This window comes from Archocentrus centrarchus, chromosome 19 (genome assembly GCF_007364275.1).
Source record: "Archocentrus centrarchus isolate MPI-CPG fArcCen1 chromosome 19, fArcCen1, whole genome shotgun sequence".
NCBI classification, from domain to species: domain Eukaryota; kingdom Metazoa; phylum Chordata; class Actinopteri; order Cichliformes; family Cichlidae; genus Archocentrus; species Archocentrus centrarchus.
Genome location: NC_044364.1, coordinates 17800724 through 17816520, shown reverse-complemented (window position 1 = coordinate 17816520; position 15797 = coordinate 17800724). Strand labels below are relative to the sequence as shown.

The window sequence follows — 15797 nt, the reverse complement described above, 5'->3', positions numbered from 1 at the left end:
AGAATTATTATTAACTGCTGCAAGAAAAATTGTTTTACGCCCTCGAGCTGGGATGCAGTTAAAGTGATAAAATAAGGCTACAGCACAAAGTCTAATTTTGACATACTGTATAGGCTTTGTTTTGATGAGTATATTAATATATTTAATTCTTGAAGCTATTTAATTATAATATTTAATTCTCTGCAACCTGTTTCACTAGGTGAAACAGGTTGCAGAGAGGGAGCTGATTTAGTCGTTAGCAGATTGCTATGATTACCTGTAGTTTGCATGGAAGACGCCGACTTGTCTGCAAACACTTGCCAACAGCTGAATGGTAGTAAAACTTGAAAAAGTGCCACGCAAGCTGAAAACGGAGACGATTCACCTTCAAAGTAAAAGCTGTGCCTCGGTGGTGCAGCTAAAGTGTTTAAAAAAAATGTAACATTTACTTTCATAGTCTCTATACTGTTTAGAGCAGGGTTGGGCAAATGTTTTGGCTCTGGGGCCACACTGACTTTTTGAAATTTGACAGACAGCCAGGCTAGAACCAGATGCATATATATCAAACATAAACATAAAAAAAGGCATTACAGTGTTAATACTTACATTTACTTTTAGTGGGGACAGTGTTGTTTTTGCCAGTGCATTGAAGTCTGGTGTTAGTTTTGTTGTAGCAATTCTCAGAAACCTCAACATCAGTCATAATTATGATATGATTTGAATTGGGCAAATCTTTGGCGGGCCGGATTCAATGTCCCAGGTAATATTGATTCCTTTACAAAGCAACTGTGGGTGGGCACAAGAAGTAGCAACCTATGGCACACGGGCCATAGGTTGCCCACCCCTGATTCAGAGAGTAGTTTGTGAATGTCTGCGGACAAGTCAGCGTGTTCCATGCATATAATGGGCAACTGCTGCAATCTGCTAATGACCAAAGCAATCACTAGGAGGTTTCTGACAAGTCTCTAGGCCTGTGTGACCGGGGCTTCAGCAATCACTATCCCAACAACTGCCAACAACCTCCAGCAATGGCTTGCCAGCCACTTGGGGAATACTCATTCTTCCCTCTTGACCGGTGGTTGCCGCATGGTCACAGACTGCTCTCTAGGCTTGTGTGACTGAGGCTTTTTTCACTTTAACCTATATTGTCATGTACACACACTCACACAACATGCTTTGATGTTTTGTGGCACCTGGTGCCCTTCATGTACCGTGTCTGGGTATAAACGATGGACGGAGCTTCTGGACCTGAAAAGTGATCCAGAAGCTACGCCCCCTGCTGGCTCTTCTTTTTAACATCAAGACAGCAAAAGCCAAAATGCTTAGCTCAAAGCATCATAACAGCACTTCACTGACTAATACATGAAGTCACAGTGGTCATGTTCATCTTTAATCCTGTCTGTGGTATTCAGTTGGTTTTGGGTTTATTCTGATTCACAATTGCACTCTAGAATTGATTCCTCTTTCATTCAAAAATGCATTGAGTTTCACTTTGGGGTTGACATCAAGACAGTGATGACAACAGCAATCAAAAATATACCTGCCAATTTCAAAATAAAAGTCTCTCACTTGATGTAGAAGTAAATTGAGGGGGTCAGTTGACTTACTTTTTTAATGAGCTAGATTTTCTTTTCCCCAAAACTGTAAAGTTGGATTGTCAGTTTTAATATAATGCACTTCCATACCTTGAATATGCAGTTGACCTGCTGCTCTAGGGAGGCCCCCATCTGCAAGAAAGAGGATCCTTCAGCCTGTAATGAAAAAGAGAGGCTCATTTAATGCTTGTGGTTGTCATGGTTCTGAAGGTGGATGATGCAACAGCAGCTCAGAGCAGACTTCTTTAGCGAGGCCGATGCTTGCTGTCACAGAGGTTTAAAAAAGTGTTGAGACCGAGTACCCAACGGGTTTCATTTCATTTGTGTTGTGAAATATTTTGACCCATGGAGAAAACTGGAAAATATTCTCAGTAAATCAGCACACGAAAAATCCAAGTACAGCACTGAACCTGTCACAACAGAAGCCAACTGACAAAATATTCAGATGAACTCGCCTGCTTGTCCTCATTTTAGCAACACCTTTAACACTGTTACGGCTGCAGAACAGTCCATTTAAATAATTAGTCCCCTTGTTCAGGTGTAAAACGGTCAGTGTTATAAGTCATGTATCCACACACTGGAACAGGCTTACATTACCAATTAATTAATGAGAAAAGACAAAGACAGGACTACATTTTAAGTGGGTGATGCCTGGGTGATTGCACATGGACTGAAAAATCTTTAGAGATGTCGACAGTGTCCTAAAAACCTTAATTGGGCAGTTTAAAAAGTGACCAGTTGCACTCCTCTACATTTTTACACACATGGCGGGAACTAGTTAGCAATAACTCTTCAGTACCAGATAGCTGTCAAATATACATTTGCATCTTGTAGCAATAAAAATGCAGATCCTGAGTGATGTAGTCTGTAAGCTTTGATTGCCCAAATTGGGCCTCAACCTGGTACAAATGTCTCTGAAGTGGAAATATTCAGTCCTGCTGCTCTCTTTACGCGTAGGTGTTAGTATACATCTGCACACCTAACTCTAACTTTTCTCCAAATGAACAAAACCATGCTCAGCAGTGCATGAATACAGGGTAAGCACTTTGATTCAAACAGCCAAACCAGAAAAAAAGGGAGTTAACCAAAATTTTCCACAGTCTGGACACTGTGTCCCTGCCTTTTTTTTAGACCCATGTCTGTCATAGTTAAAAAAAGCTGGAGATCTAAGGGGCCTAATGGTGCTGTAGGGCATAAGTAGACCCGTGATGTAAGCAGGTGCAAGAACATGCAGGGTTTTGACACAAGTAGTAATATGTTTTAATTTAATAATGGATGTGGGGTTGGTGCAAGAAAATGTAGATCAGGGCAATATTGTCTTTTTTAGAATATGTACACGGTATAGTGCTCGCACACGCTCAGTGAAAATGCAACATCAGGAAGCCTCAAAATACAATGCATAAGAGGGGAAAGCAGAGGGAGTGGATGAGAGAGAAGAGATAGTGTTAAACTGTCAAGTGCCATTAGGGACCAGGTCTCAGATCTTTTCAGTCTGTTCTCGTCTCAGAGGTGAGTAACTGTCATCTCTCCTTCCTGTTGCTTTTCCCTCTCTCACAGCTCAGAGCCTCTGCAAAGCCCAAGAGAGTTCTGCAGCCTGAGGAATACCACAGGAGTATCACAGCCAGCCTCTTTTTCACTCAATTTCTACCAGGTTTATCTCTGTCTGAGCTTGTTTGAAACTCACCTCCATCCAGAGCTGAAATGCTACCAGACCACTGGCTGGGCTGTGCATCAAAATAGCTATAAAAATAGCAATACTCAGGCTGTCAGCGAATGAATAAAAAAATGGCTTTGGATCGGCACTCCTGGTTAGCTACAGTGCCCCACTTCTGCACATATGCCTACGTAGTGGTGAGGGGCAACATTAGAAGAGTAAACTACAATTAGTTAGATCTGACCTATTAAACAAACTAATAACATGGCGACCTCCTTGGTCAAGTCAGTGTTTAATCATTATTCACTCTGTCAAATCAAAATCAAACATATTGGAAGACATTAACTTTTTCCTCCATAATGAAATCAAATGAGAATTACAACAAAATCTTCTACTTGACTAACTCTCACAGTGACACACCCGCACGAAGAGACAGAGTTCACCCTTCCTCTTTTTCATCCACCACTTCCCAGCCATCTTGTTCTCACCACCTTGGCAGTGCGGCTGTCACACACAGGCGTAATTAGGAGTCCTGCTGCAGGAGCGTATGGTAATATGACAGGGAGACTGTGGACATGGTGGCTGCTCACACACTCCTCTCGTCCCACAGGGAGAACTTTGTACTGTACCTTCCCTCGGTGGAAAGACTGGTGTCACTCAAACACACACAGATGCTCATTCACATATGGACACAAATATATTATTGAGTACATGTAATACCAAGACACGTTTACTAGAGTTACTATTTTAATTGTTAAGAAAAACCCCTCTATTATAAATCACAGACAAATATTATTGTCCATCAATGTATCAGATGGCATCAGTTAACTCTCTCTCCATGCTTTGTTGATACCAGAGGCCAGACTACTTTGAGCTGATCAGAAGCCAACAGTAGCTCAAATAACCACGTGTTACAACCAAGGTGTGCAAAAAGCATCTTTGAACACAACATGTCAAACCATGAAAACAGGTTTCTTGAACATGATAATAGTCTCCACATGGATGTGCAGCTGACAAATCTGCAACACCTGTGTGATGCTATCATGTCATTATGGATCAAAATCTCTGAGGAACATTTCCAGCAGCTTGTTGAATTTTTGCCATGGAAAATTAAGGCGGTTCAAACCGGTGCTAACAAGGTGTATCTAACAAAGTGGACAGTGAGTGTATACTGCAACTTTTTTTTTTACAGAATAATGAGACATGAAAGCACAGATCTCCTCTCAAACTTTGGATTTAAAAAAAATGAAACTAAGGGCACTTTTCTGAGGCCACCCCAAATGTGTAATATAGAGGGGGTGACAAATTTACAGGAAAAACCAACAAAAGATGTCTTTGTAAAGGCTTTGCGGTAACACACCACCTTTAAACCCCAGCTAGATTCTACATTATGATTCTCATTCACCAGATGATGCCATGCCTGTAATACAAGGTGCATGCATGCCACCAGGAGCAATGTGGGCTTCTGCATCTAGCCCAAGGACACTTACTGTGCCACAAGGAGAGGCCGGGGATCTAACCACTAACCGTGCAATTAGAGAACATCCTGCTCCACATAAGCTTTTGATTCTCCAGGTCTCTGCAACTCCACTGGACTTTGATGATGGTGGTAAAATGTGCTTTCTAACTTGTTAATGTTAAACCGGGTTGAAATCTGCTGACTGCAAAGGCCGTGGCATATGAGTCACATTTTTTTTTTTAAATGCAGTGGGCATAACTGTGGGTATAACTGTGGGCATTGTGATCCTGAGAAAGAGGTCGGAATCAAAGTACGTACGGGATAACGCAGAAATACGATGCTTTCTAAGTCGCCATATTTTTCCAGCAACAACTTCTTAAATATTCTTAAATATATATAAGGTAAAAAGTTGTTGTAACTGGACACATATCCCACAGGGTGCCAACACTTTTTTCTGTCACTCTACGTCATAAACAATAAATTGGTGCAATTTAACTATTGAATTTAGGATATATCCCATTGGTTAAAAAATGTGGCACTTGAATTGGGTGTGAAATAGATTTGTGCCTTCAGACAGCTTAAATGTGTTTTTAACTTTAAAACTTTAATTTAAAGGTTAGGCTCTTGCAATCCAGAAAGGACTCAAAAAGTCTGGCAAAAATACAGAAATTTAAAAAGCAGTAAATTTCAACCAACACCCTTTGTACTTTCAGGGTCTTTGACAAAGAAAATTTTAATTGTAAGAAGGTAAAAATTTTGCATGGCTTCATTAACTATGCTGTTACTATATAAAACAAAAACAAAACAAAACAAAAAAACTAGCTGTTTTTGAGGGGGTCAGGTGGGAGGCGCTCACCAAGCTTTATTTAAGTGATCCAAAATTAAAGCCACCATATTTACAGATATATTCATGAAGGCATAATCTTGGTGACAGCTTATCTCTTGAAAGGGACGATATCTTCAAAAGAAATTATCTCCAGCAGTCGTGCAAAAAGCAGTTTTGATGACTTGAGCATCAGAGACAAAATCTGATTATCTTCTGGTGCTCTGGGGTTTGTGGAAACTCAAATATTGGCACTGTTAACACATTTGATGGGAAGCCGTTGGAAATGTTTTTAGGTAATTTTTCTTTACATAGTGACATTTATCTCCACAGCAGAAGTGCTAAACTAGTGAAAAACTTGTATTACTGTCTCTTACTAATTTGACTGCCTGCCTTTTTGAAATTACTGGGTCATACTTGTCAAGCTTGGACGTGATCTGCCCATTAATGTGATTTCATTCCCAGCAAAGAAAAACCAGTATCCAGCGTGAATGCTGTGCAGCAACTCTGAGCTTCTCGTGACCTGTTTATGGAGTGTTGCAGTTTCTGGATCATGAGGCCAAGTGAGGCGGTGGAGAGAAGAAACAGAAGGACAGACAGTGAAATCAGGCCAGTCTGGCTGCAGAAACAAACCCCTAAAAAAGAAATGTACACTGTGATCCAGTAACAGTTGTCTGGCTCATAGCATCGCTTTGAACCAATATCAAGACCAGAGTGTGACCTTAGACTGCAGCCAGTTCTCAGACTGTAACCCTTGAATATAATCTTCTACTGACAGCTTCAAATTGTAATAAATGATCTTATATGCTCGAATACTTGAGCTCAATGCTTTCTTTGCTTCAAAAATCCATCATGTGCACAGTTAAAAGGCACTTTTGTCCCTGTTTACTGGCGTACACATAAAGCTGTCAGCTTTGTTTATTCCAGACCGTAATATCGCCTGCAAGCTCAGTCACTCATTATTTGATGTTTGTAACTGTAACAAACAAAAGCTTGTTTGTGAGTGATCAAACATTTACTGTGCGCAACAGAGAGATTTAATAGTACTTCACAATAACAGATAAGAGTTGTCATCTGTGGTTAATTAATTCCTCCTTTCCCAGAATGTTTCACAGCACCTATTAAAATAATTTACTATCCTCTGTCATTATTTAAAGAGTGAACTCAACTCATTTCACAAAAGCAATGATGCTCTTTAATACTTATGCCATGTGAGACAATCTATTTTAAAAATGTCTTCGTAGCAAGACTTTCTTTTTTTTTTTAGATGGATAAGCGTGCCTTTAAAGGGTTTTGGGTAACACCAAATTTAGGAAGTAGGCAGTTTTAGCACTATAATGTCATTGCTATTATGTCCACTTAGAGCAGAGGGTAGCTCCCTGTGTCTCATCTTTCTGAACCTGGTGTATTTGTCTTTTGTTTACTTCCTGGTTCACTGAAGGTTCAGTCTAGTGTCCCCTGTGTTTGGCCTCTGTCTTTATTACATTCTCCTTCTGTGTTCCTCTTCTGAATTATTCTTGTTTAGCCTGTCCTCTTGGCCAGGTCTCTCTTGGAAAAGAAATTTTAATGTCAGTGAGACTTTTCCCCTGGTTAAATAAAGGATAAATAAAATGAAAATGTCCTTCATGTCACAGTGTCTCCTTGTTTCACTTATGGTTCATCTCAAAAAGTTTTTTCCTCATTCATACAAGTGATGTCTTCAGTTTCAGCTGACTGCAGGTTTCGCTTTAACTCTTGAAACAGTATAGCTGATTTTCCCGACACCTTTAACAAAATCAGTAGAGAATTGCTCTGTGTTCACCTTTATGCTGTGATGAAAAATGTTTTATCCTGATGGGACTGGTCTGTTCCAGGATGGCAATGCCCCCATCCATGTGGGAAAAAGGGTCAGTGAACAGTTGAGTCTGATGATATGTAGCATATACATTTGCCAGATTGTAACCCATTTTGGACTGACTTGTGGTTGCTGGGGTGGTGGAGGGATAGAAAAAGCGAGCAGTAATACAGAGCGGCAGAGAGGGAGATGGGACCGCCAAATTGAGAGTCGGGGCATGTTATGTGTGGATGACACAATGCAGCTCGAGCTGCATGAACTAGCTTGCAGGCTTTGCTCCATTATAGACAACAGTGTGGACAGGCAATGAAACCTGACCTCAACCCCATCCAGCACTTTTGTGATGGACTAGAACCTTAGCTGTGAGCCAAACCCTAACATCCACCAGTTGAGGCAGGAAACTGCTTGGGTCCCCCGGCCGGTAGGGGGCCCCCAAGGGCTGAGAGATTGTAACCTACAGCTGTGGCAATGTGCAGTGTCATAAGGGATCCCCACCTGACTCCACTCACTCCCACTCCAAGGGGAGTTTATGATTTTCTTTAAACAAACCTTGTGACTGATGCCAATCAGTGAAAATGATGTGGATGTGTCCTTTAGAGACTGAAAACAGGGGAAAAAAAGTGTAACTAGTAGGCTGAAAGAATGTAAAAACTAGTAGTTCCAGTATTAACACTTTATAACCAGTCAACTTGGCCTTGGGCATTGTTACTGAAATGAATATAGCCATTTATAGAGTAATGTTTTACCTTTGGAGGACACTAATAATGGAGTGATTTTGAGGGTGAAATCTGCTATCATTTTTGAAGTTAACAGGTGAAAGTTGCATCTGACAGAGCTAACTGACAAGCTTTAAATGCCAAGTTATGAAATTTAGATGCAAAGAAATTTGGACATGTACTCTAAATTACTAAAGTGCATTGTGCGTGGTGTGTGTGTGTGTGTGTGTGTGTGTGTGTGTGTGTGTGTGTGTGTGTGTGTGTGTGTGTGTGTGTGTGTGTGTGTGTGTGTGTGTGTGTGTGTGTGTGTGTTTTTATTGCATTTTCACAAAAACACGGAGAAGCTTTTAAGCTGTTTTTGAGAAAATTGAATACTACAAGCTTGAGAAACCAGATTGCTGTTGCATATACAGCATAAACTTTATTCATTGTCGTTAATCATCACCATCTATCTTTTATCATTTGCTGATGAGAAAAACAGGCACACCTTCAGCCGAGTAACATAAGAAAAACAGAAATAAAGGCAACAACAAAAGCAGCGCAAACGTAACATTGAATTTAAATATACTTGGTAATTTATATCTGTTCATGTCTGTAGTGGGCAGGTTACAGCATGCCCGGCACGTAAAATTTAATAAGTCAGGTGAATAGCCATGGTCGAATTAATTTAAAGTCAACATCAGTATCAGACTAATTATATCAGGTTTGTTCGCTTGTGTTTGAAAATATTACAGGAACATTTCCACATTTGCAGCTGGGATACAACTATTATGCACTGGCATATGCTCATAATCACTCATAATGCACCCCCCTGATATTCAGATAGTTTGGTTGTGTCCACATACTTTTGGCCTTGCGTTTTTCTGAGAACATAAAACCCATCAACTCTGAAGATGCATTTTTCCTCAGACTCAATACCATTATTATCACAATCACTGCTATCATAATTAGAATATTCATATATCAGATGTTAGAATTTTGTGCCAAGTGAATTAAAGATTTTTTTGTTATTAAAGTTTCTCGTTGTTTCCCCTGCAGCCTTGTTGGCACTGTGCTCCTGCTCCCCGTCCTCATCTCCTCTCTCTCCTCTCTCTCCTCTCTGTTGCCTCCTGCTCCACCGCTCCCATGACTCGACATCTGGAAGTAGCACCCTCTAATGATCACCCAGCACACTGCAGTGACTGACAACCAGCCAGCCAAGAACACACAAACAGAAAACACACTAAGTTTCTGATTTGTAACTCCTCCGAGACACACGTCACAACATTTTTTTTTCCCCTCCTTCCCTCGCAGGCCCTATTGAACAGTCTTTATGCTGTTTTTCAGCTCTTCCTTACGCTTTCATTTCCTCTTCTTCGCTTTCGCTTGATGTATGTGCCGTCTGACAAAAGAAACACTTCCTCTCCTCCCTTCAATCTTTTCATCTTTATCTCATTCCCTCCTTCCTTGCTGTTCACCATAGAGAGATCACTGAGACAGGAACCATAAATAGGCGGCCCGGGCGGCTGCTGCTTCTTTTTAAACCCACTATCAAAGATATTCATCATCATCATCAGGCCTATTGATAATCAAGCACTATTGAGCTCTTTTATCCGCTAAGAGAATCATGCACTCATGGATATGTCTTTCTCCATCCAGCCCACCTGTCCCATTGTGCCAGACACCTCTGACAAGCTTTTTTTTCTTCTTGCTGACAACAAAGGAGTGTGTAAGAGAGAGAGAGACTGAAGAAGACTATTAGGATGAGGGCAAAATAGTGCCTTTGACATACAGGCCACAGGAAATGTTGCTTTCCTATTTGTGCTATACAGAGAATTGCTACTCAACACTTTGGGCTTCTCAGGGGCACTGTCACTTGATACGATAACGTCACACCTGCTTGTTTGTGTTTTGTTGCTGTCAAGCAGAGAGATTTTGTGATTGGCTCTGCAGATAACCAGCCAGAGGCTGTTGATCAAAGATGAATTTCGACAAAAAAATTTCTGGAGGTGGCAGAAGAACTGTGTGAGATGTGTATTAAAAGCAGATCTGGAGTAAATGGCTAGGAGAACTTTTCCGAGGGACAGAAAAATAGAGGGAAAAGATGAGTGAATGGTTTGGATTCCGGGATAAATGGTAAGCACTACAGGGTGCTTTCGCCTCCTGAAGGGTCTAATTAACAGTGTAATGCTGTCCTAGAGCTCCAAGCGAACACAAAGGAGCACAGGCCTCTGGCTTACTTCTCACCACAGTCTTAATAGACTCTGCCAGTGCACAAAAAAACAAAAAAACAGAAAAACTACATTCAAGGAGTGAAGGTGATGGAGGAAAATAAGAAAGCAGTGAAGGTATAGAGAGACTAAAGCAAAATATGAAAGCATGGGGAAATGAGACAGAGTTAGAAGTGAACTAACAAATGGAAATAAAAGAAGAAAGAATTATGGAAACAAGAATGACTATTTCACTATGAGACAGTAAAACACTGCCTTCAGGCACCTGTCAGCCAAGCTTCATCGAGGCATCTTTCTCTTCTGTCTGTCACTTTCTCACTCACTCTGCCATTCCCACTCTGTCATCAAAATACAGCAAATCAATCACCCTCCTGCAGCTACATCTACTCCTGTTTAATACCTATCTATGACATGGCATCTGCAGATACCTTTTGATTATCAGGAAGCTGATAAATACAACTTTCTATGGTTTACAAAATGCTGCCTCGGGTGGAATCCAGCATTTGCAGCCCGATAACTAAACTTTTCCGTTTGGATTTTTCCCTGGTGGATAGGTGTAGGAATGAACCCGTTTGACTGTGTGAGTGCTTGTGTGTATGTGTGTGTGTGCTTTTCATATGTGACAGTATTCATTTGCATGTGTTTGAGAGTTGTTTCTATAAATACAAGGTGTTGAAGATAGCAGTTAAGCAATTAAAGGAAGGGAGGGAAGATGAGCGGAGAGCATGGAGTGTGAAAGGAAGAAGGAATGGAGCCATCTTCCCACCAAAAAGTGGGGAAAAAGTAAAGAATCCATCTGGTGTCATCAATCTTTCCTTTACAATCTAACTACACGGCTCACAGCACTCCATTTCTATTCATCAATGAGATACATGCTAAATCATAGCAGGAAAAACCTGCTGCTCTTCGACCGCGTAGACATGATTGATTGAAGCGCAGATCACCCGTAGCACTTGTCTCCCCTCGCAAAGTTTCCTTTCCCACAACTCAGACTTTTCCCAGCCAGGGATTAGACGAGATGATGAGGGTCGAAGACTCCAGTCATCGCTGATAATTCACCCATCTGTATTCCTCATATCCAAATATTTGCATGCAGTGAGTTGCTTGCCAAAGTAGGTTTCACCGCTCTGACCTACTTAAGTTGTTTTAAGCTGAATGATGCTGGCGCAAAAGAGTTCTGACTAAGACATTAGGCTGTGAAGAGCAAGTGCTGCTACTGACAGGATTTATATTACAGGTTGTTGTTCATTTTATACCAACATTTTGTTTTTCTTATTATGCATATGAGACTAATGTTATTTTAACACATCTCAGTGAAATTCAGTCATCAGTGTGGTGAGAAGGCCCAATTTAGGCTCCATCCTGGTGATGGGACAGTGTTTAAAAGATTGTATCATTGTTTTGACAGTACCTTATATGGTATGACAACTGCAGACCCGCCACTGATACCCACAATTGGCAGAGTTGTCTGTGTAGATAGGAAGTCCAAGATCTGTGCTACTTCTGCCACCTGAAAGATGAAAACAAACAGACTCAGAATTTGAATAAAAGAAGATGAAAATCTTGCACCAGAATGCCTCGTGTTCAGTTTGTAGTGATGGAACGCTCTGGACGTGAAGTTCATATTTAATCCTGAAACTGACTGATTGCCAGGTAAAACATGAGCACCTTCTGTTGTTCAAATCAAAATGGCCTTTGAAAAGCAGCAATTTTACCAAGCAAACCTGAAAAAGTCCTGCGGATGTTTTTGAAAAGGAAACACCTTCAACACTTACAGAGCTCCAGTTTTTTGGGCAATGTGCACATTACATTTGTCTTCAAAATTATCCTTTTCCTGCACTCAGTAACCATATTACAATTATTAACTGCAATCCCAATCATGTTCTTACTTGAACATCTGTTATCAGTGAAAAGATAAAAAAATCTTGCGTGCAACTTATATACACTTGGCTTCTACTGAAGTCAAAAACCTTTGAGCAATCACTATCTTCTGAGTAGAAAGATAAGTCTTTGTGTGCGTGTGTGTGTGTGTGTGTGTGTGTGTGTGTGTGTGTGTGTGTGTGTGTGTGTGTGTGTGTGTGTGTGTAGTCGTTTACTCATTCGACTATGAAGCAAAAGATCCCTGATTCAATCCCAGGAGGAAATACAAATCCCTTTGGGGTTGCGTCAAGAATGCCATCCGGTGTAAAAATCTGCAAAATCGAACATGCGGAGCAACCCACTGTGGCGACCCCTTGTGAATAAGGGAGTAATAAGTGGGAGGGTGGGGGTGTTATGGAAAAGACCAGCAGATGGTGCATTGGTTAGCACTGTTGCCTCACAGTAACAAGGTTCTGGGTTCAAATCCCCTGGCCAGCTGGAGTCTTTCTGTGCAGAGTGTGCATGTTCTCCCTGTGCCTGCATGGATTCTCCAGCTTCCTCTCACAGTGCAATGAGACGCATTGTAAGATAATTGGTCTAAATTGGCTGTAAGTGTGAATGTGAGTGGGACAGGCTCCAGCCCCACTACAACCCTGAAATGGATACATGGAATAAAATGGATGGATGTTCATGGTTGCAGTAACTAGCAGTGAAAGACTCCCAGACAGAGCATGCAGCAGCCAGAGCTTGATTTTTCACCAGGTAACACAAGCAGAGCTAAACACGCATGTGAATACTGTACATTTCTGCCCATACCTGTTTCGACAGCAGATTTTCAATCACCTGCGGTGATCTCTGAGGTGCTCTTTGATTTGGTTTTAACTGACTGTGTTGTTGGCTTTATGGCAATACTATAATACAACTACTCTTTATTGGTAGGATATGTGCTAATGTGGGCATATGAAAGTTAATGTTATACTATTAACTGACATGAAAAGGCATCTCTGGTGATAGGCAGAGTTCAGATAATAAGCATTTGTTTCAAGTGATGTGCTTCAGTTTGACTGTACTCATAAAGCATTTTACTTTTTTCAGCAGTGATCAGTGATTTTTCTGTAAAAAAAAAATGGTGACTCTTTGGTAACTCTATACTTTATAATAGCTAGCTGTACATTTTTCTTGATTTAAACTGAGAACAGTGTCTTTTTAAAGTTAATAAATCCTTTAAAATACTGCTTTGATTTAATGCCACATCTTTTCTGTTTACTATCTGAAACCATACCAACACCATAATTTAATTTCTGCAAAGACAGCAAGTAAAAGTAAACATGTGGTACACGCTTGGCATCTCAATTTGTTCCTTTTGTGATTTAGGACACGACAGATGCTTTTTACATGAAGTGTTGCCTCATGCAGCTTTAGGAAATGGATCTGGGTGACTGAACACCATGACTCTAGAGAGGATTTCACATCAGAAAGCACAAAAATTCATAAATTATTTTTACCTGAGCACCGGTACCCGAGCCCACATCGTCCTCAAACACCACACCATGCAGTTTTTCCGTTGCCATGGTATCGCAGAGACGTGTCAGCAGGTCGCGGGGGTTGGTGTCATTGACCAGCACCGTTACGGGACTGACCACTACGGGCAGGTCGACAAAGTTCTCCCCACTGAGACGGCCTCTAACCTCATTCTGGTAGCTGGAGCCGCTGAATACCACCGCCACATTGATGGACGGGTGTAGAAGAAGCGGCCGAGCCTGCAGAGGGAGTGGGGAGGAGATAAGGAGGAGAAGGAAGAGAAGAAGGAGGAAGAGAGGGGGCCAAGGGGAAGGAGGAGAATGTCCCCTGGGAAGGGCCATGTTGTCAGCCTACTGCCTGGAAAGGAGGAGAAGGAGGGTGGGAGAGAAAGAGAAAAGGAAAGGGAATATACAAGCAGCTTTACTTTTCTGATGCTTTTGACATAATGCTGCATGATCTCTGAGTACACATCCAACCCTTATTTCCCTCTTCTGGTCTCTTTCCCTCTCTGACCCTTTTGTATGACAGTATTAGCCCTGCATTTAGACTCTTGTGTCATCAGGAAACCTGTGTGTGTGTGTGTATGTGTCAGAGTCTGCGTGCATGTAATCCTCCATAATCCAATCCCCAGTGTCATGACTGTAATCACCTCCGCATCTCTATACATTTCTGATTCAGTGCACACACACACACACACACGGACACACACGGACACACACAGACACAGACACACATACACCATGCAAGCAGGATTCCAAAACTGTCACACGTCCCCTCAACTCCTCATTACTGGGATTACATTCCGTTGCACTGCATTACTTCAGCCAGCCTCTCTCCATGTGGTGTGATGTCATCTGACTATCCCCAGAAATGTAAGAAGTGAAACTGCATTTAGACTCTAATTGTTGAGTACATTGCAAACAAGGCATTTATTTCAACAGCACGTGGTCACTAAGCATGTTTTATAATGTTGGAACTATTAACTGATTTTTCAGAGCTTGGTTTGGTAACAATTTTAATGCCCAAAGTGTGAGCTCTGGCCCCTGAATTGCCATTAAGAAACTGCAGATAAAAGAAAATAGACTTTTTTAAAATGCCACTTTTTAATTAGACCAGATATTACCTTAAAAATTAATGACTGAATATTTATATTTAAAAATCTGAAATAATAAAATAAAGTCACAGAACTGAAATTACATCTTACTTTTCATTTATGTGACTTGTCATTACCAGGTAGAGTTAATGACTAGCAATAAAAGCAATACATATAACATCTCCCAAAAGTGTTGAAAGTCATTGGCCACTTTGTTAGGTACACCTGTTCAACTGCTCATTAACGCAAATATCTAATCAGTCAATCTCATGGCAGGAACGCAATGCATTTAGTCATGTAGGCATGGACAACCTGCTGAAGTTCAATCCAAGCATTAGAGTGGGGAAGAAAAGTAATTTAAGTGACTTTGAATGTGGCATGGTTGTTAGTGCCAGACGGGTTAGTCTGAGTGTTTCAGAAAGTGCTGATCTACTGGGATTTTCCCACACAACAGTCTGTATAGTGTACAGAGAATTGCCCAAAAAAGAGAAAATATCCAGTTAGCAGCAGGGCAAAAAAAAAAGTCTTGTTGATGCCAGAGGTCCAAGGAGAATGGCCAGACTTCTTTGAGCTGATAGGAAGATAGCAGTAACTCAAATAACCACTTGTTACAACCAAGATACAGCATCTCTGAAAGCACAACCCATCAAACCTTGAAGCGGATGAGCTACAGCAGCAGAAGACCACAATGGGTGATTCTCCTATCAGCTAAGAACAGGAAAATGATGATACAATTCACACAGGCTCACCAAAATTGAACAGAACGAACAGTTTAATTTGCTGCTGGTGGTTTAATGGTGTGGGAAATGTTTTCTCAGTACAATCTGGGCCCCTTAGTAACAACTGACCATTGTTAAAAAAAAACAACAAAAAAACACCACCTTGTTGCTGACTACAGCCATCCCTTTATGACCACAAGGTAGCCGTCTTCTCATGGCTGCTTCCAGCAGGATAACGAGCCATGTCAGAAAGCCAAGATCATCTCAAACTGGTTTCTTGAAAATGGCAATGAGTTCACTGTACTCAAATGGCTTCCACAATCACCAGATCTCA

At 41.1% G+C, this 15797-nt stretch overlaps 1 pseudogene; it reads right to left on the bottom strand.

Annotated features, from left to right (window-relative positions):
• LOC115798193 (glutamate receptor ionotropic, NMDA 2C-like) overlaps nt 1-13992 on the bottom strand; it is a 47863-nt pseudogene extending 33871 nt beyond the window's left edge.
• Nucleotides 13993-15797: the final 1805 nt, after the last annotated feature.